General features: G+C 45.5%; 1 long non-coding RNA gene across 1 annotated transcript in view; it reads left to right on the top strand.

The window, feature by feature from the left end:
* The first annotated feature begins 3,480 nt into the window (after positions 1-3,480).
* LOC144118994 (uncharacterized) overlaps positions 3,481-24,336 on the top strand; it is a 59,446-nt gene continuing 38,590 nt past the window's right edge. The window contains exon 1 of the long non-coding RNA XR_013312216.1: positions 3,481-3,550. This is a non-coding gene — a long non-coding RNA (uncharacterized LOC144118994). The remainder of the gene's footprint in view (positions 3,551-24,336) is intronic.

Raw genomic sequence — 24,336 nt, forward strand, 5'->3', positions numbered from 1 at the left:
TCGTCGGACTGTCGCAGTGCCCGGTGAACAAATTGTGTTTTTGTTTATTTGTCTCTCCCTATGTGTTAGTGCACTTTAGGTGCCGGTATTTTGTTAAATTGTAATCTCTCTCCATTGTTAGTTTGGCCGAGCTTCATTGTATTTGTAAATCACTTTGTATGTGCTCGTACGAGTGATTGTGAAATCCTCTGTATCGTCTCTTACCTGTATAAACAGTTTTGTTTTGTGAACCTTTGGCTCCGACCCATTCTCTGGCTTGCGACCGGCGAAAGCTGGGCACCAAACGACCAACCCCCTTCTCACTTGGTAGCTGGTTTCCGGCTGAGCTTGCCACGCTGAGTCGAGGGCATCTCCTTTGTGACTGAGACCGCTACCCCCCCCCCCCCCCACGCTCTAAGGATGTCTGGGAGCGCACGCAAAAGTGTGCGAAGTTGTGACACCCCTCTAAACTGTCTTTGTCCCCATAGGCTCTTTATTACAGTAAAAGCAGTCGGTTCCTGGCCGAACTATGGTCCGTAGAACTCAACACGGCAGCTTGCATACATTTAGTTTCGTTTCGTTTAGTTTAGATTACTTTAGTTTCTATAAACTTGCCTTTATTTGATATTTTAGTTTAAATTATTTCAGCTTACAATAAGTAAAGTTACTTTAGCTTAGCTTAGATTACTTTAGTTAAGATGATAAGGTTTAACGCCACAAATCGACTGAGGCTATGAGGGACGCCATAGTAGAGGGCTTCAGATAAATTTGACGACCCAGGGTTCTTCAGATGCACCGACATAGCACAGTACACGGGTGACTAGCATTTCGCCCCCATGGAAATGCCACCGCTGCGATCGAATTCGCGTCTTTCATTCCACCAGCCGAGAACTATAACCACTGAGTAACCACGGAGGCTAGCACTCATTTCAAGCTTATAAATTCAATCTCTCGGGCACTTACCTTATAGTCACGATTCCACGAAGCGGCGCTATGGTGGATGGAGGAAACAACTACTGGGGGTGTCTGCCTAGAAAGAGGCGTCCGTCGCCTTTGTTGTGGAGGCGGAATCACACGCTAACCACCCTTTCTGGGACAGTGGCAATATAGAGATTTGCTGCCTACATATGCCTATTTTGTCGTTGCGACGGCACACACAGTAATAGCTCTGCGAGAGCAGAGCAAGTGGTGAGTAGTTCAGGGCCGCCAGTGGGCTCTTTCGCAGCACAAGTAGCGCCAGAGCTCACACCGTGTCGGACATTTTTCAGCAGCAGCTGGCCTTGAGTGCGCTTGTTTCTGTGGATTCAAGCTACATTTGCATGTAAGATATCGGCGCGCATTAAGACAGTAATGTCTCCTGCACATCAGCCGGCGCGCATAAAGACAGGCTAGCGGCGTCACGGCGGTGAAGAGTAGACCTACCTTTACAACACACCGTTATGTTTGTCACTGTTCGTTCTCACCGTCATACAAGTGAGGGATACGCACAGAATGCGTAGCCAGCAAATTAGTTTGTGCCACCCTGCTATTCTTACCTGACCCTATATCATGGTTTTTTCTGCAGCCTGAAAACGCGGCGGTGGCATAGAGAGTGGAACCGATTAACAAACTGCTCCCTGCGTCTGCGTTTGCATGCTTATTTGGTTCGCTGTTGTCGCAGATGAGGCGATGCGACGCTACAAACTCTGTCAAGAGTTCCAGGCGGAAATTTCCCAGTAGTGTTTATGGTCATTCACCAGCCTACACTTGGCATAAATTTAACGCTAAATAGGTCAAAAACCAGTACACAGCTGGATGAAATCTGACATGACGATGTGTACTTTCACCATGGTGTCTTTAAAGTGTGTTTGATTAAGCGGAGACACGGGTCCTGGAAATGAATTTTTTAATATTGGAGATATTGCAATGAAATGGGGCGTGTGTGCATCTTTAGTCCTCCTTATTTCTCAAATAAAATTTCTTTCTCTATATCTCACTTAGCTAACATGTTATGGAAAATAACTGAAGCCTCCTTAGGTAATTTATTACGGGTCGTTAGGGTTATTTCCCTCAGTGTTTTTTTTTGGTTAAGTGCGGAGCTAAGCTACTTATAATGCTAGTGTGGTGTGTCATTATATAAAAAATTGCAGACGACTGTCGTCTGCTGTATTTGAGAAATGCGAAAACATTTCCCTTTCAAAATCAACTTTTTTGCAAGTCATTATTGTCACGTGACGCTTATCAGGTAACCGTTGAATTACGTCGGCAACATTTTTTACAAGCCATTTTTTTTTCACGTGACACTCATCCAGAGAGCCTTGGATGACCTCACCAAGTTTGTTTTTTTAAGTCGGCGTTGTCTGAAATCAGTACACACCCCCAAAGCACTTTACTATCGTTATAACTTCGGGCTCCTCTAATGCGCTTGAACCAACGACCATTCCTGGCGTAAAACGATGTTTTTGCGTGACACTACAGACCTGATAGTGCCTGCATTCTTGCAAATTAATTTAGTTAATGTTTTACTGAACCTCCTTTTGTCTTGTAATTGTCCCCTTCGACTGTGTTTGTGGGGCTTCATGCATGAGGTGCATTTGGTTGCTCATTTCCTGTGTTCGTTTTTCCCCTGAGTTCCTGTTTTCAGTGTCGACGAAACGGTTGTAAAAGGATTTAATCTGTATGCGCTTCCCTCCACTCATATACCGCTCTATGTATTTTCATTTACCGGCACATGACGTACTGAAAAGAGTACGTAAAATGCCGCTCTCGCCGTGCACCAAGATATTTTTTTATAAGCTACAGAGCCACACATTGCCCGTTAAAACATGGTTAGAAAAAAAGAGCATTTTTGTGTTTACTCTCAATTGCCGCCTTTGTGATGCTCCAGCAACGATTGAGCATTGTTTCGACGATTCCAAAAAAGCAATGCACTTTGGGGATACCTTGAAACGGACATTAAAAAAGACCTAATTTGACACGGCAATCTGTGCGGTATCTCAGTGCACTGCCACATGTTCGCGAACCTTTAGACATGTTCTTTCTGATTGCACTACACAGCCTCTGTAAAAGGCGCATGGTGGACCGACATTGTGAACCAGTTCAGCGGAATGATTGTTCATCTAAGTGAATTGTATGCCAAGACTGAATTTTAACCATAGTGGCAAGCACTCCTAATGTTGTGTTCTGCATTACCTTTTTTCTAGTGCGCCCTTGCTTAGGTGTGTCGTATTATCAGGTAATAGGGATGCACCCTGTGTCGCGCCTTTTTTCGTGCTTCGGTTTTTGGTGCTTCGTATTATGCATTGTTTTGATTTGGGATTGTTTCCTTTATGGTTTCGGCATAGTTCATGTTCATACAACATTGCTTCACTGTAATAAATACCAGGTTAAAAAAGTACAGATAATGTTTACTACTTTCTAACAGGAGCGAAAGCACGGATTTGTGCTACGTAGTAGACGACAGTGAGCAGGCATTGCCGTTGGACGGAGCAGATGGAAGTTGACGAAGACGACGCTCTCCAATGCACACTGTGAGTGTGTGGTGCTGTGTAACACGTGGTGCGTTCGTTGCAGCGATACCCTAATGGTCTCGGTGAGTGGCACTTAAAGGAGATCTGTTCGCGCTGCCGCGGGTTCAACTCGCGGTCATAGATATTGATTGAATTTTTTTTCATGATTTGACCTCTAAAACTCAGCTGAAGGTCAAATTTGCACGCTCCGCGATTGAAGCCAGAGGTCCCGTAGTGAAGCTTTCGCTGCAAAAGAAAAACTTCGTGACGAATGAGTTACGTGCCCGCCTGGCACACAGAGGGTTTGGGTTCGAACCGCATTGTCGACGTATTTTCCATTTGGAATGGTCACTTTCTGGAATGATCAATTTCGTGCGGACACGCTATGATGACACGCTCTGCGGACATGCTCTCTGCTGACATGCCTTGCATGCGCCACTCACGAGAAGAGAAATTCTTACGCATTCATATTATGTCGGCGCACCATAATTATGGAATATACTTATCTGACATAATTCGAGACCAGATCTGTTCCATTTACTTAGCCATAAAAATACCATAATTTCATAATCTAGTTCTTTCTGTATTTAGCGGTATAAGATTAATTGAAATTGCACAATAAACACTTGGGGTTCACACACATTCTTAAAGAAGAAAATTCCAAAAGAACCCGAAATTCCGGAAGCCGGCTCACACCACAAAATGAATTAAGGTGGGTTACTACATGTATTAAGGTGATATAGTAAGTTGAATAATGTAGACTGGTGGAGATTAGTGGCTGGATTGGTCTTCATTGATGGAAATTAGATGTAATAACGTGGATCAGAGTCGATTACCGGGTGAATTAAGGTGCAAGAGTGGGTCGTATTTGCATCCAATATGCTAACGTAGCTGAGGCTACTCGAACATTCTAGTCCTAAAATTTTCTAATTTGGTGGTGGGGAAGACGCCACGAAAGTCTCGACCGATGAGGGACTTTTGTTTACGTAGAAACCCTGCAGTTGTGCAAGACTACAATCTGAATTTTATACCATTAATCCGTAGCGAGAACTTCCGCAAGCCCGGTTCTCTTGGCAAAAAACACTAAGTAGTAAAAATTGCGTTTTAAGTGCTGGCGTTTTAAGTGTTATAGAGAAGAGAAGTTCGTAGTAGTAATACCAGGTTGTTGGTACGAGCCCCACCCTTTGAACACGACCAAGATGGCGGTCATCGGGAAGCCGTTGCGGGAAGCGACGGGCGCGATGTTCGGCCGCATATGCAATTCTGGCGCTTCGGAGACGTCCAATATATCAGATTTTTAGTAACCTGAAGTCCAATTGGACCTTGAAATGTTATACGCAGGTATTATAGGGTATACTGACGCTGAATATGCAACTTATAAAAATCTAACTCGATTTCAAAAGATTAAATTCCTCTGAAAAGGCAAAATCCAGGCGATCCGTGCTAGCTGGCTACCAGTCCACGGCTGACAGCTACCTCAATTGTGCATTCAATGGCCCGAGTTTGAACGCCAAGGTCAGAACTCACCAACACGGCCTCCGGTTGTTGTAGATTTGGAACCTCTATTAGAAATTCCGGTGGCGAATCCTCTTTGCAGTTCCACAATATGTGATCGTAAGTGGCTATTTCGCCACATAGTGTACATTCCGGGTTTTAATCACCAGGACATAATTTCAATATTAAGTAAGGAGTCCAGAAGGATCGCGTCTGGACTCGCTTCGAAGTGACCTCCTCCCTAAAGTTTTTTTCTGGAGGGTCAAGATCCTCCTTTCTAGTTTAAAATGATTGGTGTTGTTGAGATATGATACTAGGTCATCGTTCGAGAAACTCTAACTACCGCGTCCCCTCCTCGGCTGAAGAGTACTAGAGCTTTGATGTGCGCCGCTTCGTTACCAGGGTTCCCCGAGTGACCCGGGATCCATATCATCTCAATAGTTCTAAGTTCTTTGCTTGACCCAATATGTTCATTGCTGCCTGAGAAATTCTGCCTCCTGCATAATTGCGTATGGCGAATTTACAGCCAATTAGTATACCCACAGCGTTGGTTTTAATCATGGCAATCGCGATAGCCGCCTCTTCTGCCTTTTCTAAGGATCTCGTTGTAGTTGTGCTCGAGACTATAACTGCCTTTTGTGTCCACCGCCGCTAGTGCGAACACTTGTTTCTGTGGTCTGTGGGTATCCTGCGGCATCTACATATACCGCTTGTTGATGTTAGCTCTACATTCTCTGTAGTGCTACTGCCCTAGGTTTTTTTCTTTTTCTTGATGAGAAAGGTGCATATTCTTAGTTAGTTTTTGTGAATATTACTGCCTGATCAATGCGTTTAGACATTTGTGTCTTGGTACCTAGTAATGACAGCTCAATGTCTAGTCCTGCACGATCAAGTATGGTTCTACCTGCTTTGGTGCGAAAGCGGCTTCGTTACAATGTTAATTGTGCTTCCTTAAGCTCGTCCAGGGTGTTGTGTACTCCTAGGCTCAGGAGTAGTTTGGTTGAGGCATAGTTCGGTAGCCCTAATGTAACCTTGTATGCATGTCTAACTATAGCTCCCACTTTGGCTTTTTCAGTGCTGTTAATTTTTAGGTACGGGAGTGCGTAGACAAGCCTGTTTAGTAGAAATGCTTGTACTATTCCACCGAGTTCTTTCTCTTTCACTCCCGACTTTTCGTTGGCAGTTCGTCTCATTAGTCTTACTGTCAAGTTGACGGCTGCCTTGAGTCATTCTAATGCCTCCTTCTTCCTGTTTGACTGAAGAAAGAGCCCCAGGATTCTTACAGTTTGAAGTTCCTTTACAGAGCGCCCTTCCAACCAGATTTTAACTGGAGACGGAAGCTTATAATTTTTGGCGCTACGGCCTGCTGGTGTGTCTCTGATTACGAATAATTCGGACTTGGAGGGCGAGCCGATTAGCCCTGCTTTACTCGCCAGGTCTATTATTTCTACAGCTTGTCGCAGGGTATCCTCTATCTGACCATAGCTGCCACTTGTGGTCCATCAAGTACATCAGCTGTATAGACTGTGTATTGCAGCTCCAGGAGAGCTGCTGTTTTATGAGCTATCCTGAATAGTGAGAGGTGAAAAAGGAAAGGCGACAGGACTGAACCCTAAAGCGTTCCTTTACTTCTTAGTGACATAGCATGTCATTTGGTGTCTCCCGCTTCTAGCTCTGCCATTCTGTTACTCACAAAAGGTTTGATGAAATTGAAAGTCTTTCTCCTGGGTTAATTAATACCCAAGATATTTCGTAAGATGTCATCGTGCGTGACGTTATCGAAAGCCTTGTTTAAATCAAAGCCTCATATGGCTTTAGTTCCTCTGCCGCGTTTCGGGTCAGTTATGTCTGCCTTGAGTGGCGGCATAATGCATAACATATTGGGTGGAATGATTATTCATTAAGCCTAGCAGGGATTTTTGTAGTCGATTGAAAACCACATGCTCCATTAACTTTCCAAACAGCATGTAAAAGAAATTGGGCGTAGATTCTCTTTGCACAGCTTTTTGCCCGGCATTGCTATGAATGTAATCTTTGTATGTTTCCATTCTTGTGGAATGATTCCTTCTGTCTAGTACTTGTTCGTGATATCAGTGAGACCGCTTTGTTTCTGATAGCTTTGTTAGTAACAACGTCGGGCCCACCTGCGGACGGGATGCGTAGTTGCCCTATGGCAAACCGCACCTCCGCCTCCGTGATTTCGGAATCTAATACCTTATTTGGTGTCCCCCTAGAAGCTGGCAGGAGTCCTTCTGGCATCGTGTTTAAGTATCAATCTCGTAGTTTCGTTAAGAACTCCTTTGTGGTGCCTTGAGATTGATGCACCAATCTCATCAGGTCACCCGGTGGAGCTAATTTTGGTGTGTGTGAGGTCAAGAAGCTGGATAAGTAGATGCCATGTGTTCTTGTATCAATGATAATCATTCATGAGGTCACAAATCTTCCACCATTGTTTGTGTTAAAGCTGGAGAGTATAGGTTTTAATTTCTCTCTGTAATTGAGCTAATCTCTTTTTAATAGCTTTATAACGTTTGTTCCTCTTCTAGCAGTTTTGCAAGCTGATATGTGCTTCCCATATGTGCAGTAGCCAATAGTCAAGTGATTTTTCCCTCTTCTTTTATGGCCATTTCAACCGTGGAAGCTTTAATATCCCTTCTCATGACTCCACCCAATTCCCGAGGGTTTCAATTGTTGTGTGCGCGTTTTTTCTTAGGTATCTGAGCTTGTCACAGTGTGCAATTTTTCAATAAGTATTTATGCTTTGTTGTCTCAAATCTAGTAATGTAATGGTCGCTACCTATCGTGTGTCTAGTATTTCTATTTTGTTTCTTCCTGACCAGGGTGACGTCTGGTGACGTGCCTGTACAAACACTGTTGCCTAGTCCCGTGTTGTCTTTAGGGCTGTTTAGGACTGTTAAGCCCAAGTTTGGACTGCCTGCCGTAGTCTCTTGCCTTTGGGGCTAGCTCTAGTGTAACCCCATTCAGGTGTGGTGCGTTAAAGTGGCCTACTATTAATACCTTAGCTTTGGTCGCTAGTTTCAAAGCCTTGATATGAAACTGGTGTACCATTTCTCTTATCTTTAACTGGGTTGCATGCATTAAGCAGAAACAAATTTGTGCGACCTCGTTTCTTGGCGGCAATCTTAAGGATGACGCTGCCTTCCTTTGGAGTTTCTCAGTTTTTTGTATTGCCGTAATATTGTGTTGTATTATTACTGCGGTGGACACCCCCGTGACTGGGCTGGCATCGTACCCTGGTGGTAGATATGCATTATATATATAGCCCGGTAATTTCACCGCGCCACTATCTTCTCGCATAGCAGTAATTCCCGGTGGACGTTGTTGGGCTTGAATGTGAAATTGTAGATTCCCCCGTTTGTGTTGGATGCCTCTGCTATTCCATTGCCATACTTCAATTTGTTGCGAGGGGACCATATTGTTTACCCGCTTTTGGCTGTAATGATGGTACGCCGTTCTCCAATGCAGTCAGCTTCGCCATAACTTTTTGAAACATAGTCATTACTTGTGTTTCGTTAGTTCTAAATTCCACTGTTAAGGCATCTAGTTTAACCTTTAAGTTTCCTACTCTAACCTGTAGCTTTCCCACATTAATCTCTATGTTATCCACCCTTTTGGTGAGTGCGTTAAGGTAAGCCCGAAGGGTTCCTGTGGCCTTAGCTGGCTGCGGTACATCGCCTTCAGAGGCTTCGGGAGTTTGTTTTGGATATCACCCATGGGGGGAGGGTGTCTTTTAGCTAGAGGGCGCGTCTCCGTTTCCCTAGCCTCGCATGCGGGTGTGTGTTCTCGGAGTGATTTGCACAGGTTTTGTTCGTGGCTGTGATGTTTGCTCCCTCGAGACCATTACAAGTTGACGGACCTCTGCCATCTCTTTTCTTTGGTCTCGCATTTTCCTCGTCACGCGATTTAAGTTGGTTTTGGATTTATTCTGTGATTTCCTTCTCCCGAGCGCTCTTATGTTGGGAGGCTGGATTTGGGCAGCGCACCTTTTTATTGCGGCCCTTACTGCTTCTGCCTCGGATTTAGCTTGTGCTCTTTTTCCACCGGCCGCCGCGCTCAGAGGCGGAAAGAAGCTCAATCTCTCTCTAGACTGTTTCCTTGCTTGGTGCCTCATACGGCTCGAAGATCGCTGCCTGGATCGGAACTGATTATCCACGTGGCGCGGTACACCCTTGTTAGGCTTAAGCGGTTGTCTTCTCCATGCCACGAGGAGATGTTTGCAGTTGCCGCTCCCGCTTAGGTGTGCCCTATGGCACACGACGCACTCTGGTATGCATGACAGTGGTTACCCATCAGGACGTGCAGGATGGTCCTTGTCACATCGGTGGCAAACGTTAGCCTTAGGTCGGTAGCATACGTCGGCTCGATATCCGACTCTTCTACAGTTGTAGCAGGATTCTACTTGTTCACGTTAAGGGTGAACATGAAACACGGATCCAAAGTTATAAATCTGGCTCGGAGTTTTCTTCCCTTGGAATGCCATCTGTATAGTTTTAGAGCGACCCATTTGATGCGCGTGGGCGATCACGACACCCGATTTGAGGTTCATAAAGCCTTGTCCCACATTATCGGAGCTTCTGTCCTATGCTTGGTAAATTACGCCTCAGACGAGTCGTCTAGAGCCAATACATAAGTCGCCCCGTCATAATTCTTACCTTCCAGCTATAAAGTCTGGACTCCGGCATACGCCGCCGCTCGCTGGGCTCCTGCGGTGCTCACAGTGAGCGTGTTGTTGATGGATGGTGACGGTGATGAATGGTGATGGAGGAAAGGAATGGTGTCTTCAGTTATCACGGCCTGATGCGGAACCTTGGCTGCCTCGCACATGGCGGGTTCGAGTTGGCGTGATGCAAAGGTGTTTAAACTGCAGCTTCGCGGACGGCGTACTTTTTTATATTCGTTCAGGGCGAGTTCTGGTAGCGCTACTCGCCTTTTAATAGCCGGCGGCTTCCATGTCTGTTTGGTGGGAGCGTCGGAGTTGGGCTTGCCGCTGGCTTGCACCAGATTAGTCCTCGCGGCGGTGCCTTGGTAGGCGGTATCGTACTTCAGGCGCCGAACGCGGTCTTGTAGGCGATGAATGGTATCTAATTCCTCGGATTAAAGCACCGCATGCAAAATGTCGTCCCCCTCGACGTTTTAGTCCATCATTGAGAGTTGTGTGCTGGCTCGAACAAGCGAGCACAGGGCTCCGACTTGCGTGAAATTCACGAAAAAAGGGCGTCGACTTGCCAACATTACAGTCCACGTGTGCAGGGCAGCGCTCCGAAGACTTTTCCAACAAAGGCCGGTCCGAAGATTGAGTAAAACCGACAAAATTTGGTTCTGAAGCGGGAGCTCATGTCTTGTTCTTGTTGCGCCAAATCCGATGGCACACACCCACGGTGGGGGATTGGCCAGGGTTTAGTGCCGATCCAAACAGGAAAATCTCTTCTAGGTTTATTTCAAGCGGCTCATAAGTATAGAGAAATATGAGGGAAAAAGAAAATAACGAATTTTGAGAGATCCTGATAAAATCGGAGTGACAATCGAGGAAACAGAGTGGTGTGAGTTGAATAACTAAATTTTAAAGAATTAGTCAAAAAGATTATAATTTTGTGAGGAAAGAAATGGGATCGAGAAGTTAACACAACAATCTCCCGGTTTCAATAATATACTTCTGAAGAAGCTGACACACATTCTTAATGACATGCCCTTTGACGCTTGCACTTAAGAAGAGGAGGATGGGAAGAGTATACGGGAGCGCTAAGTGAGCGAGACGATATTGCAAAAACTGAATTCGCTGCCGAGCAAACCGCCGGTTGTGGAGGAATAAATGATCTATCGTTTCAATATCCCCGCATGACGCACATAGATTCAACGGCGTGAATCCAGAACGGCATAAATGTAAACTAAGGCGAGGAATCCTGCAGCGCCACAGCGTCATGGAAACCTCATATTGCCGTGATGCACAGGAACGTATGTTCCACTTGAATAATTTGAAATGTGCGAAATCTGCTGTACCAGGGATGGGCTCATGGCTCAGGTAATGGTGTATTAGTTAAAGTTCTTAACGGGACGTGGTCAGCAGATTGATATTCGGAACGACATAGGCAACAGGCCCATTGATGGCTGATTTCACCAAGAAATCGGCCATCGAATTTGAAGTAATGCCACATTGCCCTGGAATCCACTGAAAACGCACCTCTTAGAGATGACGTCGCACAAAGTACATTAGGGATCGGTACAAGAGACAAGCTGCCGAAATATATAATGCTGCGAAGACTTAGAGACAGTCCGAGAGAATGATAACTCGAGAAATAATGCGGAAAAACTTTTTGAACGGCCAAACCAATCGCGAGAAATTCAGCAGCAAAAATGGAGTATAATCAGGGGCCTGGATAGAATAATTCCAATCTATTGTGTGGGAATAAACACCTACTGCGGCCTTTTCGCCTTGCTTAGAGGCATCTGTGAAAACTGCAGCATGGCTGGAATACTGGAACAGATATTCCTTCTGGATACCGTTTAGCACATTGGCAGACAAGTGCTTTGCATACAGCGGCAGCGTACAGTCGAAGCCAACAGCTGGTGAAGCCTGCACATTGCTGACGCATTTCACGGACCTAAGCGAGACTGCTATCGGAGACAAGAGGTTCTCAGTAAACACTAATTGAGGCAGTTTGTAAAGCGGTCAATGTTTATCTAGACATAAAGCTGGGTTAGTCAAAAAAATTGGAGCAGGAACTCCAGGCATTGGCTCAATTACCCATAAGAAGGTGTGCACAGTGAGAAACCGGAAGCCAGAGTTCATGTCCCGTATGCGAGCTTCCAGAAAGAGGACCCAGTTTTTCACTGATTTTGGTAAACCCAGGCCAAGCCATAGAGCGTGCCTCACCAAACGAACCAGAGGTCCAATTTTGTATCTAGGAGAACCTGAGAACAGAACGCAACCGAACTCCAAAATTGGTCTTACGCCAGTCTTATAGAGAAATAACAGTCTCTCTCGGCACATACCGAATATCTTATTGCTGATTCGCGTCAGGCGACCGAGAGTTCGCTCAATTTTGAGGCCTATACTTCTAATATGATGTCGCCAGTCTAGATGAGGTTCGTATATTACACCTCGGTACTTTAAGGACTCAACTTCCGCGATTTGGGCGACACAGTACCGTAGACAGATATAAAGAGGGGACGCTGGTGGAAAAACGAGAACGGAAGATTTGTACCCCTTGAGAATTAAATGTAACTTGCGCAGCCAAACTTCCAGGGTATTGAGGTAGGCCTGCTATTAGCTGGCAAAGCGAATGAATGTTTCTAGCAGAAGCAAAGAAGTTGGTGTCGTCCGCATACACATACATTTTGATGGCATGCTGAATTGGCATGTCCCGCATAAGTACGTTAAAACGTAAAGGCGACAAAACCGATCTTTGAGGCACACCTCTAGTCTGTGAAAAGGTTTCTGAAGTAAAAGAACCATCCGAAAAGAAAGAACGTCTATTTTTATGAATTCCTGCACCCATGCAAGAATGTAAAAAGGTGGCCGAATTTTGTGTAACTTGTTCAAAAGAAATCTCTAAGCTGTCATATGCTTTAGCGATATCCTGAGTGACTGAGCCAGCGACCTCTTTCTTCTCCACTGAAACCCTAATTCTGCTTTCTAAATCTAAATGTGCAGTCCAAACCGCGCACCCCCAACAAAACCCTATCTGAGAAGCACAGAAGGCTTGTATTGCAAGAACGTGATCTGTTAGACGGCTGTGAAAAATGTGTTCAATAAGTTTAACTAAATTAGACAAGAAGGAAATCGGCGCGGTGTTATCAACTGCAATATTCTTCTTTGGATCTGAAAACTAAGATCATTTTCGAAATTTTTCATTCAGGAGAGAGCCAAGCTGTCTCCAGGGGCACATTAACAATATGCAAAACCTCCGAGGTAAAGTTTTTCGATAGAGATTCAACATACCGATAGAGACCCCATCGCATCCAGGAGTTGCAGGTTTCAAGCCAGTAGCTATGGAAAATAATTCAGAAGGTGTAACCGCAATGAACTCGGCGCGCGGGGAGGGTAAGACGATTGGAACAACCAACCGCGCTTGAAAGCGCAGAGCAAGGCCTTGTGCTATCTGGTCAAGTTGTTTTTTGCATCCTGTGGTGGTAACACCACTGACTGTGTAACATGAGAGGACGACGTATTATGGTTGCGTTCCATGAATTGGTACGAAGCTTTGCGATTATTTGAGCTTCAAAGATACCTGTTCAAACTCGCATTGTACACATCGTTCGCCTTAGCAGTAGTCCTTTTAAATGCAGCCGCGAAAAATTTGTTATTTATCCAATTCCGCGGGCAGTGGTTATGAGACAGGCTTTTCCAGGCAGCCTTTCTAAGCTGCTATTCTCTCTCACCCCCATCATTCCACCACAGGGAGGGCTATTTGTTTTTGACCGTAAATTGTACCGTCAATACGAAACGCTCAGAGGCCCCTGACACGAAATTGAGAACATGCTGAGCGCGATCCAAGTTATCAGATGATGCAATGGAGGAGAAAAAGCATTGCACAAGTTTTTTTTAAAGTGTTTGGTTTACGAATTTTTGTGAAGAAACGGTCGCCTGGAGGAGAGAAGCTACTATGGTGAAAGTTATCGAAAAGTGATCACTGGAGGTGCCACAATCCACTGTAGACCTCGAATAACCTGCGCCTTGTTCACTGCCAATGTTAAGTCCATGACAGACCGAGAATCAGAACGCATGTAAGTAACTCCTGGACTGTTACAGCAACGCACGTTCTTTGTCGACCCCTATGACCAAAGAAGTTGCCCAAATGCATCAAAAAGAAAACCCCAAATTTCGTGATGAGAATTGAAATCACCACTTTATTGTTAAACCGAAAAGGAACATTTGAATGATCTGTGGTGTGGACACCTGAAATAAAGTAAACATTAGCAAAGGTAAAAGGTGCATACTGTGTAATTGCGGTATCAAGTGCCAACAATTTGAGGTCAGGTCTTTGAATTTGGTGTGACACATGCGCCCGATGGAAAAATTGAAAAGAAATCAATCTTCACAAGCCGCCACCTTACCCGCAATTGCGATCCGTTCTGAATACCCGGAAATTTTTGAGAGAGAATGACCTAATAAGAGTAAGCAAAGTTCCTTGAAGTAACATTTTGTCTGGGTCGAATTGTGACACGAGGTTCTGTAAATCGTGAAAATAAGATGCGATTGAATGGCAATTCCACTGCAGTACTTTTAACTCGCCATTGTTACTGTAAAAGCACAGATGATGTGACAGCCTCCTTTAACACATCAGTTTTATGTGGATTACTGGGAGAACGTTAATAACTTTTGTTGCTTGGGAGGGCCGACTTCGACGGAGAGGAAGGAGCTCGACGCTTCTGGGAAGGATTCGCCATTCCGACGTCCGCACAGCAAACGGTAGAGAGGCTGGTGTCCCCGGCACCATGTACAGGAGCCGGCGAGGACGCAGCAAAAATAGAAGCCAGGGCAGAGACACCAGAGAGGCTATGGGATGGACTAGTTGATAGAACGGGAAGATCAACAGTTGAATCAGCAGCCTGACTTGAAATGACCTGGGATACAGCTTCACTGAAGGTAGTCAACATACGGTCCACAACACCTGCAAGCACCTTCTCGACAGCTGACACCACAGACATTGTCTGCAACGCCTCTGCCACAGACCCAGATGGCCTAGCAAGACCCGCATAAAAATGCCTCTTCCTGTCTGATTGCGCATAAGCAGCAGCTCTAGAGTTCCTTCTCTGCTCAATGATGTCCAGAACATTATGCTCATCTTAACGTTTGGTACAGCCAGCATCATCAGCCGGATGTACGCCGCAACAAAAACTGCAAATGGGACCCTGAAATGTGCAGAGGTCTGCGGAATGGTTCTGCCCGCATACTTGGCAACGCGTCACAGATTTGCAAGTTTTGCTGCTGTGACCAAAGCGCCAGCAATTTCTGCATTGCAAAGAACGCAGTGGTAGCGAGTCCACGAGGTACACTATGGGCCAAACCTTAAGCTCAAACGGGCAAGAAGATCCTGCAAATATTGCAATCACAGACTCTGTGTGCCCACGTGAGCCATTAGCATCTCTGGCGCAGCAGTAAACTGATAACACGCCAACACCGGAGTCCTGAAAGTCCTGAAGTAATTCCTGAGGAGAGGCCGATGGGTCCACGCCACGGATGATGCCTTTTGAACATGCGACTTGCTCCGGAATGAAAGGCTTAACTAGAAATGATGCGAAGGATGTGCAATGCAGCAACTCCTACACGCACTGCTCATCCGAGAATCAGCACAGAATGTCCCTACGTCCGAAAGGGCGCACTTCATAGGTTTCCAGATGGCGGCTCGTAACAGCCTTCAGCTGCTCCTGGATCATTTTAAAGTTTCTCAGTTTTAGGGCCCCGTCTCCAATGGGTACAAGCGCCACTGAGATGCCATTGACGCCATTCCGACCGAAAGAATCGAAGGGTAAACTCTGGGCCTGCAGGATGGCGAACCATGGAGCCGGACCCCCACCCGGGGAAGCTAAAGACATTGCTCGAAGCCAAAGCGGACTGTAAACCGAACTATCGGTAGAGCAATAAAAAAAAGACCTGGCCAAAACCGCAATACGTGGAACGGCCTCACTGTAGAAGGAAGAAGGAATCCAATGAAGGCAACAAGATCAAAGACAGGAACAGCGGCAGGAACCAGCAGGCCACCGAACGGCCGCAGCGAGATGGGCGAGTGATGGCGTCTTCGTCTTCGCCTCAAAAAATTCAATTTTAGTATTTTAGGCTACTTCAAAACCCGCACATCCACTTAATATCACCAACAAAAACGGGCAGCCCCACAAGCTTTATCAAGAATTCTGCGTGAGAGCTCTGTTCTACACCAATTTCATATCGATGCATTACGCCACAGAAAGCTGCAAAGCACTGCGCGAACCCGGCGCAGAAAAGCTGTGAGAATGAGCCCTAAGCAGGAGCTTTTGCCGGTTAGTGACTCATAGAAAAAAAATAAGTGAGCGTGGGAGAACGGTGGGAAGAGAAATTTTTTTTTTTACTAAAGGACGACAGATTGACCTGTGTAAAATGAGCGCTCAAAGGAACAGTCCAAAGGAGTTCAATATAGCCGTTGTGTACAACGGCAACAATTTTACCGTTTGTTTAGTAATTCATTGAAAATACCTTTAAGGACTTCCTTGCGACGATATTACAAAGTGCGGGGGGGGGGGGGGGGACACAACGTATTGGTTAAAGGTTATAATATTACACGAAAATAGAGCAAATAGAAATCACAAATCTTCTGAAAAACAGGCATCCACAAGAAGAGCCTAAACAATACATATTGCCAAAATTTTAGGAATGAATAGCACATCATCGCAAGAAAAATACAACGCCGGAAAGGGTATGGTGACGTAACACTGGAAATTTTTGCAGTTTTTGAAACGCGTGAATAAGTCATTCAAACGTAATTAATTTTTTATTTATCTGAAGATACCATTAAACGCCCTCACTGACCAGATGACAAAGGTAGAATTGGCAGGCTAGTGATAACATGCTAGTAAAATTTAAATACCTAAGCATAGGAATACAAACAAGAAGAAAGAGAACAAAAAAGGCCGTCACCGCCTGGAAGACGTTGAAGTAACGAGCGTTAGCTGTTTGGTTTACTAGATGAAGAAAGTGAAGGAGCGGAATGTAATACCCTTTGAAACGGGGTGGATTGTCACAATGCTCGGCTACGCGTGCACGCACGCCGCCTAGTGGAGCGATCGCCGCCTAGCTTGGTCTATCAGAGGCGGATTCTTCATACTGCTCTATTCGGTAAAGGTAGGAGATGGTTTGCATGGCTAAGCGTGGAATATCCTGAAGCAGCACTCATTACGGTGGGCACTTAAGCTCCTTACGTGCTAAACATCCATACGCGCTAGAGGCCCAAGGGCTCAACGATGGTTCAATGACGTTTTTGTCGACCATCTTGTTCACCTCCTGTTGTATTATGTGGCGCTTTGCACTGGGCGCTCTATGTGCACCTCTATGAAGAGCAGCGGCATCACTGGCATTTACGCGATGCTTCACAACACAGGTTCGATACAAAGGGCGGGCATCAAAATTGAAGATCTCGCGGAAAGGGGATAGTAGACACCGCAGGCCTTGGGATTGCGTTGGTGACAGCTGAGAAATGATATTTTTCCCGTACTCGTTGATCGTTGTCACGATAGGCAAGAGGTGGTGAGCAGAGGCCGAGACGCAGTTGGCCACAGCCGATATGACACATTCGGTGGCGGGGCAGAACGTTGCAAGCGTCATGCCTTGCGGGAGCGGCTGGAAATATCAGCCAAAGTTGATGAGCGAAGGATAAGTTCCGTTTGGAGATATTATGACGAACCTATGGGCAAGCGCAATGCTGCGAGTGAGGGACTCATCATGGGCTGGAGTGACGTTGCAGTCACCATCGGAGACAGGTCGAACACATGAGCCAGACATTTAAGTGGTGGCGTCAGGCAGCCGGCGGGAAAACGCGACTGTAGAAGGACAGACCACTACTTTGGGGAGGGGGGGGGGGCGACTCTGTACAAAGAGGACGTCCAGTTCAACGATGCTTGTGGCGCAGTCAATGAGGGCGAGAAGATCAGAAAGGAAGCCAAGGGTGATGAAGACATTCTGAGGGCACTGGTCCAGAACAGAAAACAGAATGGAGATTTGGCAGCCAGAGATGGTAACACGGGCTGTGCATAGTTGGACCTCCGGAGGCTTCCCGCCGTCGTCTACACGTAAAACGGCTGTACGCGCTGGCGTCAGTGCTCTTCTCACGCGGCAGCGTAAATGTGAACCCATGACGGATACTTGCTCACCGATATCAATAGGGGCTGTGACAGTGACTCGATCAACGTAAATCCCTGGCAAATTACATCGTGCACGAACGACTAAGCGAAGATTTGCGACCCGCGCCTATACTGCAACATCACCTCCCGACGCTGCAGTGCCTAGTTTTCTGTCTTCGTCTTGAATAACAGAGATGGCGGGTAACTGATAGTAGGCATCACATGGCTGCAGGACGACAGGCGAAGTGGCCTGAAGGCCCATCGAATATGTGCAGCATTTTCCAGCGGGTTTTCTGAGAAGCAGATCTTAACATGAAGATGTCGCAGCCGTGTTGGGGAGGCGGGCGAAGTGGGGGCAAATACACCGGCTTCAGGCTTCCTCGACAGCATTGTCCGCAATTCTCTTCAATGCATTGCCCACTTTGTACGTTTCAGATATATTATCGTCCAGTTTGTGACGAAGTGCTAAAAAGTCTTGAATATATAAAACGTAAGACTCGGTCGAAGTTCGCGCGCGGAAAGAAAGGTCCCTTTTGACGGGAAGTTGTCGGCGTAGCGGTTTTCCAAACAGGTCTCGAAGTTCATCTCGAAACAGGCTTCGAAGTTCGAAGATCATCATCATGGGTCTCGTACCAGTTGCAAGCGGTGAATTTCTGGTAGGATATTACATTCGCAAGAATGAGGGTGGGTTGTACGTACTCACACGATCGTACATATCGAACCAGTCTTCTACGTCAATGGCATCTGTGCCAGAAAATGTCCCAGGGTCACAAGGGTGAGCCAGAACGGCCGATGGCATTGCCAGCGACGTTGTTTGCTGTGAGGCGACTTTGGGTAGGCTAAGCTACAGAGGTGGAGTACTGGCATCTGTTACGTACCTCCGTCGCTGGCTGCAGCCGTTGGCGAAATCCGCTCCTCCAGCAAATATGTAGCCTCTAAGAATATATTTACCAGTAATTAAAGCAAAACATATACATGCAGCCGGGATACCAGCGAGCAGCGCAGAGCGGATGATAATTATTTTGACGTCTTAAGGCTTAATTTCACATACCCACGACTGAGCACTGGCCAGGGTGCGTTTGGAAACGAAACGGTTTTTTATTGGAAACAGATGCATAGTTAAGATGTACATAAATTTATTATTACAGAAGGAAATAAACCCACTAATGAACAAGGGTATGAGTATTTAAATCATTTTTGTCTAAGACTAGAATTTTTACGACATTGAAAAATAAAAAAGAAAAAATAAAACCAGTGAATTCTCATTCTAGCAGAGCATTCTACCTGAAGTAATTTTATAGTAGTGAATGTAATCGCTCGCTGGTTTCAGGGCATATCCCTTGTCGCTTGGCTCAAAGGAGAAGAAGAATCGGAAGAGATAGAGGAAGCCCTAGTCGAACGTGGGGATCTTCAAGTAAATTCTACGGAGAGAAGTAAACCGCCGGCAAAAGAGGGTAAAGTGAACAATGGACTAAATTTCGCCAGAAGACAGTCTTCACACAGGTTGTCGACGTAAATAAAGATTTAGTCGCAGTATTCTGCAGCGCAAGACGGTCATGGGCATTTCATATTGCCTTGAAATACACATCCCCACAAACCAAGGAAATGCCAGGTGTTGAAAATCCGCTGCAGCAAAAACAGACTCATGGCGCATTAGTGGTGACACCGGAACCGTCGAAAGCGTGATGTAGTCAATCAAACAGTATTTGCGACGAACAGGACAATAGGTTCGCCAAGGAATAAAAATCAGCCCTCTCATAAGAATGAATGTCACAGTGTTCAGGGACCCTGTGAAAGCGTACTTCTGTAGTAAGTGGTGGAATAAAGAATGGAAGGGAAAGGCTCATAGGAGTATCCCTCGATTTTTCCAGCGCTGCCAAGACGGAAAGGCTGTCTGAAAGTATAACCTGAGGGATACAGCAAGGAATCCTTATTAAGGCCAACTCAATAGCCAGAAACTCGAAGGCAAAAATAGGGGTATAGTCAGAGGCCCAAATTATTAATTTCATTCAGAAGCTCTTGAGTAAACCCCAATGGCTGCCTTTTTCATTTTGCTGGGAGGCGTCTGTAAAATCGAAAGTATCGTTAAGAAAATCATCTGGATATTCCTGTATAGATCCTTCTAATACATTGGCAGGCATATTCCTAGCACTCCCAGGGAGGGTGCCGTCAAAAGGGACTGCAGTACCAGCTCACAAGTGGTTAATTTGCACTAAAGAATTTATTGAAACGAAAAATTTTGACACCAGGAAATTAGTGGACACAACCTAAGGGTGGTGATACCTGGACAAAAAGTACCACAAAAGAGAGTTTGACTCACCGTTCCCAATCAGTCGTCATTAATAATCAAGTGTATAACTTATTACCAGTTTCCTCAGGGGTGCCCCAAGGATCCGTCCTAGGGCCTCTTTTGTTTCTAATTTATATTAACGACCTACCTCAGAAATTAGATTGCCATATTCGGATGTTTGCCGACGATTGCGTTATTTACAAAACAGTTACTGACTCCGTAAACCAGCAATCCCTACAAGATAACCTAAATCTGGTACAAAACTGGTGCAACGACTGGCAAATGACACTTAATATAAACAAATGCAAGTATATATCTTTCAACCGTCGCAGTAATCCTCTCCTGTTCCCCTACTGTATCTCTAACGTTCCTGTCGACCCTGTCCAATCATATAAATATCTCGGTGTTCATCTTAGTCATGACCTCACGAGGAATAGCCATATCGCGAACAATATTTCATCTGCTAACAAAACGCTTGACTTCTTAAAGCGTCATTTCCACTCTGCCTCCCAGCATGTTAAGCTACTCGCATACAAATCACTAGTTCGATCAAAATTAGAATACGCATCGCCCATCTGGTCTCCGAAACAAGTATACCTTACTAACTCACTTGAATCACTTCAAAATAGGGCAACTTAATTCATTCATTCCTCATACTCTTTTGATATCAGCATATCAGCTCTGAAATCGCAGTCCAATCTACCTACTCGTGCACTTCGTCGCCACATTGCTAGTTTATCCCTATTCCATAAATTCTTTTATTCCGAGCTATCACAGGAACCCTGTATCTGTCGTCCCCCACCGCGCTTTTCTCTTCGCACCGGACATCAGCAGCAGGTATCTCGGCCACGAGCACGCACAACAACTTTTTCTTCATCATTCTTTCCCCAGACTGCTAGCGACTGGAACGGCCTTCCCCATGAACTTGCTGCCATCACATGCCAAACTATGTTTCTTAACCAAATTACGCGTTTGCTTGCATCACGATAATCATTTTTCTTTGTATAACTCGTTCAAGTTTTGTGTACTTTTTCTGTTGTTAATCTATGTGTCCCACCCCTTATGTAATACCCTCACACGAGGGTCTTTAAGGAAATAAAGTGAAGTGAAGTGAAGTGAAGTTGAGTTCGTTGCAAATATAGAGTTAGCCAATCCAGGAAGATGCTCCAAAGACTCTTAAAACGTCTGCAAAGTGAGAAGCTGAAACCGTGAATTTATATTAGGTATACGCTCCTCCATGTGCAGCACACCACAAGCCTCTGTTTTAGGCAAACCTAAGAAAAAGCGCAGAGCCCGTCGCTCCATAACAAACAGCGGTTCAAGCTTGTACCTTGGACACACAGAAAAGAGAACGGAACCGAATTCAAGCATAGGCCTTAAAAAGGTCTTATAAAGAAAGAGCGGAGTGTCCCGACGCATACCGAATTTTTTGTAGCTGTTCCTCGCCAGCTGCTCAAGAGCACGCTCACGTTTAGCGCAATGCGTCTTATTTGGGGCCGCCAGTTTAACTGCTACTAATATTTATACCCAAGTATTTAATAGAATCAACTTGCGGGATTAGGATACAGTGATACGACAAAGAAATATGAACAGGACATGCCTGTGGGAAAACAAGGGCGGCACACTTGTTGACGTGTAAAGTTAACTGCAGGCTGTCCAGCCAAACTTCCAGAACCTTTAAATACTCCTGCAACAATTCACACATGATATGAATCCATGGTATGTGAGTGCGGGGCAAAAAGGGGCAAGGGACAAAGAAAGACGCACACAACACAGGCTTTGATGACCGGGTGTATAGGGGTATCACGCATAGTATATTAAACAACAATGGTGAAAGAACAGAGACTCGTGGAACACCTCTAAACTGGGCGTATGTGCTAGTATTTAATGTATTCTGAATGCAAAAGAATGGTCAATTCCTTAAGAACTCTCTTATCCACGCGAAGATGTACATAGGAGGTTGTACTCCCGCTAATTTTTGAAGAAAATGCTGTGCTCAAAGCTGTCATATGCGTTTGCAATATCCAACGTAATTAGACCTGGCACCTATTTTCGCCTCATAGCAACCGTATTACGGCTGTCAAGTTTTATGTGTGCTGTCCAAATCGAACACCCACGGCAGAAACTAATCTGAGCCTCGCTGAAGCCTTGAAGAGAGAGAACGTCATTCGTAGGCGGCTGAAGACTACCGGTTTTACAAGCTTAACCAAATTCGAAGTGAGAGCAATCGGCTGAATATTGCCGAGATCAAAACCCTTCCACTGGTCAATTAGCACAAACATTATTTGCGCTGTTGTCGAAATTTGTGGAACCGAGTATTTTTTCAAAGAATAACTGACTGTCTACAAGAGGCCGGAAGCAAAGTCTTGTATTTGTATTTTCAGCATGCCAACTGTTATTCCGTCCACCCCAGGCGAAGTAGACAGCAGGTAATTAGCTACAGACAGTAAATCATGTATAGAGGGCTCAGAGAAGTCTGCACTCAAACGAATGGGGTTGAAAGAAAGGCAGTTCAAGCATGAAAACGCGCAGCAGGGCCTTGGGGTATGGTCTTCAGTCGAGGTTTTTCTTCCGGAGGGGTCAATACTGTACACTGACCGACATAAGAGGAAGGTAGCACGTTAGTTCTTTTCTCCTAAACCTTAACGAGAATTTGCTTTCAGATAAGTTTTGGCGAAACTGTTGTAACAGCACACATCAGTTGCTGACATCCAAGAACAAAGTAAATGCCCGCTATAGTCTCTTCTGAAACCTCATATAACATAATCCATACAGCATAACTTCCCAGTCCGAACTATATTTCTTGCGTTGCGCAGTAAAGCATCTGCCCCATCCGTCCTACGAACATGAACACCTGCGGGGAAGTAGATATTGGCCACTGTAACAAGAGCACACTGCGGAATAAGGACTTCAACGACAGATATCTCACAATGAGGTCGAAACAAATTGATGAGACATTTCAACACGCTGCAACAGTTTTGTTTAAATCAGTGTTAACAAGCCCCAGCCCTTGCAGTTCGGGCGATTAACTATAAAAGCAGAGAAAGTTTTAATTGTAAAAGGACGATTAGGAGAGAAACACATTTCCAGTAGTAAAATAATGTCTGAAGTAAATTTAAGAATAAGCTGCTCTAACTCGCGAGAAGATGAGACAGAGCGACAATTCCAACAGAGCACAGAGATTCACGCCCTGATTGGTGCCTTAAAAAGGAGGCGGAAACAGCCTCTTTGAACACATCTGATTTCTTTGCAATTCTTGGGGAACTTTTTTGTTTTGAGATGCCGATGGTCAGATTTTTAAGAAGAGGAAGCACGACGATTCTGAGATGGAGATGTCATTTTATTATGTTACAAGCATTACAGGGGTAGACTGGGTCAGAGTCATTTACACTTACAGACGCGTAGGAAGAAGAGGTGCTTGTTTAAATATTACTTATATTTGCATAGAAGGGAGGACCGGTAGACGAGGTTTGGGTACCTAAAAACGATGAAGCAGCATGCACGGAAATGACTTGTGACAACGCATCGCTGAACATACTGACCATGCGGTCAAATACTTAAGGAACAGCCTTCTCCACCGCAGCAACAACCGACTTTGTTAAGCTTGCCTCCACAGCAGTAGTAGCCGTGCGGACAATGCTTGTGTACGGACTCTGTCTTCTGTCCAGTAAGGCATAAACATCTGCGCGCGAGCACCTGTTGCTCTGAATAATTTCCAAGACACTCTGTTCATCGGCGCGTTTCGGGAAGGTGGGATCGTCAGCTGTGAGATCAGAGTGCCAATACCAGCAGCTAAACGACCCAGAAGTGCAAACATCTGGTGCATGATCACAGCCGCAAGCGTGGCATCACACTGCCGGCTTGCAAAATTTGCCACTGTGACAAAACCACCAGCAATTCGTGTCGCGGCTGCATAGGGTCAGTGGTCAAGACTGCAATGGTCGGGGCTGCGGCGGGTACACTCGGTATCATCATCATCATCTGCAGCAGCAACAGCAGCCTGACTACACCCACTGCTGGGCAAAAGCCTCTACCATGTCTCTCAAATTAACCCTGCCGTTTGCCAGCTGCGCTCACCCTATGCCGCTAGACTTCTTCATCTCCTCCGCGTACCTAACCTTCTGCCGCCCCCTGATATACGGTTGCTTTCTCTAGTAATCCACTCCGTTACTCTTAAGGACCAGCGTTAATCTTCCTTTCGCACTACATGCCCTGCACATGCCCATTTTTTTCTCTTGATTTCAACATGGATAT

The sequence above is a fragment of the Amblyomma americanum genome, chromosome 2 (genome assembly GCF_052857255.1).
Source record: "Amblyomma americanum isolate KBUSLIRL-KWMA chromosome 2, ASM5285725v1, whole genome shotgun sequence".
In the NCBI taxonomy this organism is placed as follows: Eukaryota; Metazoa; Arthropoda; class Arachnida; order Ixodida; family Ixodidae; genus Amblyomma; species Amblyomma americanum.